Source organism: Pediculus humanus, genomic scaffold, assembly GCF_000006295.1.
Source record: "Pediculus humanus corporis 1103172108263 genomic scaffold, whole genome shotgun sequence".
In the NCBI taxonomy this organism is placed as follows: Eukaryota; Metazoa; Arthropoda; class Insecta; order Psocodea; family Pediculidae; genus Pediculus; species Pediculus humanus.
The window spans coordinates 19,669-22,944 of record NW_002987832.1 but is presented as its reverse complement, the minus strand read 5'-3'; positions in this window follow the sequence as shown (position 1 = coordinate 22,944).

The following is a 3,276-nucleotide window of genomic DNA, read 5'->3' as shown; positions in this document are numbered from 1 at the left end:
CTCTCTCTCTCTCTCTCTCTCTCACTCTTTTTCTCTATCTCTCTCACTCTTTTTCTCTATCTCTCTCTCACTCTTTCTCTCTCTCTCACTCTTTTTCTTTCTCTCTCTCTCTTTCTCTCTCTCTCTCTCTTTCTCTCTCTCTCTTTCTCTCTCTCTCTTTCTCTTTTTCTTTCCTTTCTCTCTCTCTTTTCAGTTTACAATTATTTGAAAACCTTTTAAACTGCCGCACATTCTCAGTAACGCGTAATTTTTTTTTTTTTTTCTTCACGCTGATTTTTTTTTTTTTTTTTTAATTACGGTAAATTAGTATTATTATTATTATTATTATTATCATTATTATATCACCGCGGTGCCGTCGTCGTAAAAACAATTAGAAGTTTTAATGAGACCCCAACCGAAAAGTAAAAATAAAAAAAAAAAAAACTAAAAAAAAAAACCTGTTGATATAAAATAATCATTTGTCACGTTACCTTTACTTTTCGTCTTTCCATCCTTCTCCCTTCCTCCTTTCCTTCCTTCCTCTTCCCCTCTCTCTCTGTCTCTCTCGCACAAGTTTTCGTGGTTCATTTGAAATTTTCCTTTGGAAAAAAAAAAAAAAAAGAAAAAAATTAATTGGGATAATTAAGTTAACGCGTCGGACCTTATTTTTCTCCTCCACATTTAATATTATTAAATATTTTTCATACCGGTCCCCCATAAATTTTTATACCGTCACACACACGTGTGTTATTTATAAAATAGTTAATATCGATCAACGTGTTAATTATCGGCTTTTAAATAAAAATAAATAATTTTAAAAAAAAAAATAAAAAAAAAAACGTGTAAATGTGACGTCATCGAAAAAAAAAAATTTTTTTTTTCTCTTAATTAAGAGGTTGTTGTAACGGATTAAAAAGAGATTATCCTTTCTTTTTTTTTTTTTAATCTCATTTAATCCCACCACATACGTTTGAATTCTTTTTACTTTTTTTTTACTAAAAAATTAAATAATCGTAATTGGGGGAGGGGAAAAGGGGGAAGGTGTGGGGGAAGGGTAAAAATAATAAACCAGACCGACAACCAAACGGAACAAGAAAAAATTAATAATAATAATAATTTATCTCATTTGAAAAAAAAAATTCATTCACATTTTTTTCTTTTTTTTCTTTTTTTTTTTTTTTTAAATAAAAATGAATAAAGGATGAATTGATTGATTGATTGATTGATTGATTGATCGTTTGATCGTTTTTGTATATTTTACATTTAAACAAGACGGGATAAAAGATTGGAGGAGGGAAAAAAATAGGAAGAAAGGAAGGAAGAAAGGAAGGAATAAAAAATTAATTTAAAATTTGAACGTGAATAATAATAATAATAGTGATAATAATAATAATAATAATTTTATATCCTGCTTCCAGGAAGAAAAAAAAAATTTAATTTGGTATTGTCGTCGTGTCAAATATGGGCGTTGTTCACTTTTGCGTTCAATTTTAAAATAATTAAAAAAAAAAAAGAAAATTTTTTTGTGTTAAATATAAAACCCTCTATTTAATGATGACCGGAAACGTGACGTAATTTCCTTATTTTACATTACTCATTATCATTAACTGAAATTTTCTTTTTTTTTTTTTTTGTTTTTCACCGCCCATAATATAATAAGCTTATAAACATTTTTTTTTTTTTTTTAAATACAAAATTCGTACTCTCTAATTTTCACGATGGTGATGATTATACTACTAATAATAATAATAACTAAGTGTTATTTATGTTATTAAAATGTTTTTCGTTTTGATAATAATAATAAATTTTTTTTTTTTTTTTTAAAGAGAACCTTTTTTAAAAACTAATTTAATTTTATCATTATTTATTTCCTATTTCAAATTATTATCATTATTATTATCATTATTATTATTATTATTATTATTATTATTATTATTATTATTATTATTATTAATATTTTACGTTGTTCGTATGGTAAAAAAGGCTGGCACAAAAAGGTTTTAATTTAATTATTACTTCACTTTTTACAAATTTTCGAGATGTTTTTTTTTCTCTCTCTCTGTCTCTCTCTTAAGAAAACAAATTTTAATCTTTTCCCCTCCCACCTTTCAAGTGACGTCACTTTAAATTTTCTCGAAAAAAAAAAAAAAACAAAAAAATAAAATCGGATATTATATATATAAAAAAAGTGGAAAATTTTTAAAACTTTTTCCATAACCTCCCCGTTTACTAAAAAAAAAATCATCTACGAATGTGATGATAATAATAAAAATATTAGTAATAATAATAATAATAATAATAATAATAATATAGTTATAAACTTCTACATGGTCAAATGATAATTTAGTAAGTGCAAAATATTAAAAAAAAAAAATGGAAAAATTGGCAAATTTTTTCAATACAAAACAAAAACAAAAATGTAAACAAAAAACGAGTTTTCGTGGTTTTAGAATTTCAATTTATTAAAATAAGTGGGGGAAAGGGAAGGAAAAAAAATTTTTTCTTGTCGCTCATGTTTAGCTTACGCGACAACTATTTTTCTTCCTTTTAAAAAAATCCGAAAAAAAATTAAACGAATTTTTTCCGACTTTTCTCTCTCTCTCTCTCTCGTACCCTCTCTCTATACCCCCTATTCTCTCTCTCTCTCTCTCTCTCTCTCTTACTTTTTCCATCCACCCACTTTCCACAGTATGCGAAAATTACTTTATTTTTTTATTTTTTTTTCAATTATTTTAAAAAAAAAAAATTTTTTTTTTTTTTTATCGTCCCCTTTTCCCAACTTAAATCCAATTCATTTTTTTATTTTATTTTTGTTTTTATTATTATTATTAGTTCAATTTTTTTTTTTTTTAAAACGCTCTCGACTCTCAAATTTTTTTTTTTTATTTTATTCTTAATGAGGGGGGAAAACAAAAAAAAAAAAAAAAAAAAAAAAAAAAATGAACTTGATAAAATAAGATGGAAGAAAATTAAAAAAAATTATAAAAAATCGTGGCTCGTGGCTGTTTTATATTTTGATCACAATCGTCGCCATTTTTTCCTACCCCCATCGCACACGTAAATTTACAAAGTCACAAACACCCACCCGCCCACACACACACACACTTACATCCACATACGTACACACACGCACGCACGATTTTTCTCTCTCTCTCTCTCTCACTTTTTTTCCCTCCCCACCATTTTCACCATCTTTTTCTTCCTTTCACTCTCTCTCTTTTTTTTTTTGCCTACTTATTCCCTTAAATTAGTCATTTTCAAGCACTGACCTGATTAAAAAAAAAAAAAAAAAAAAAA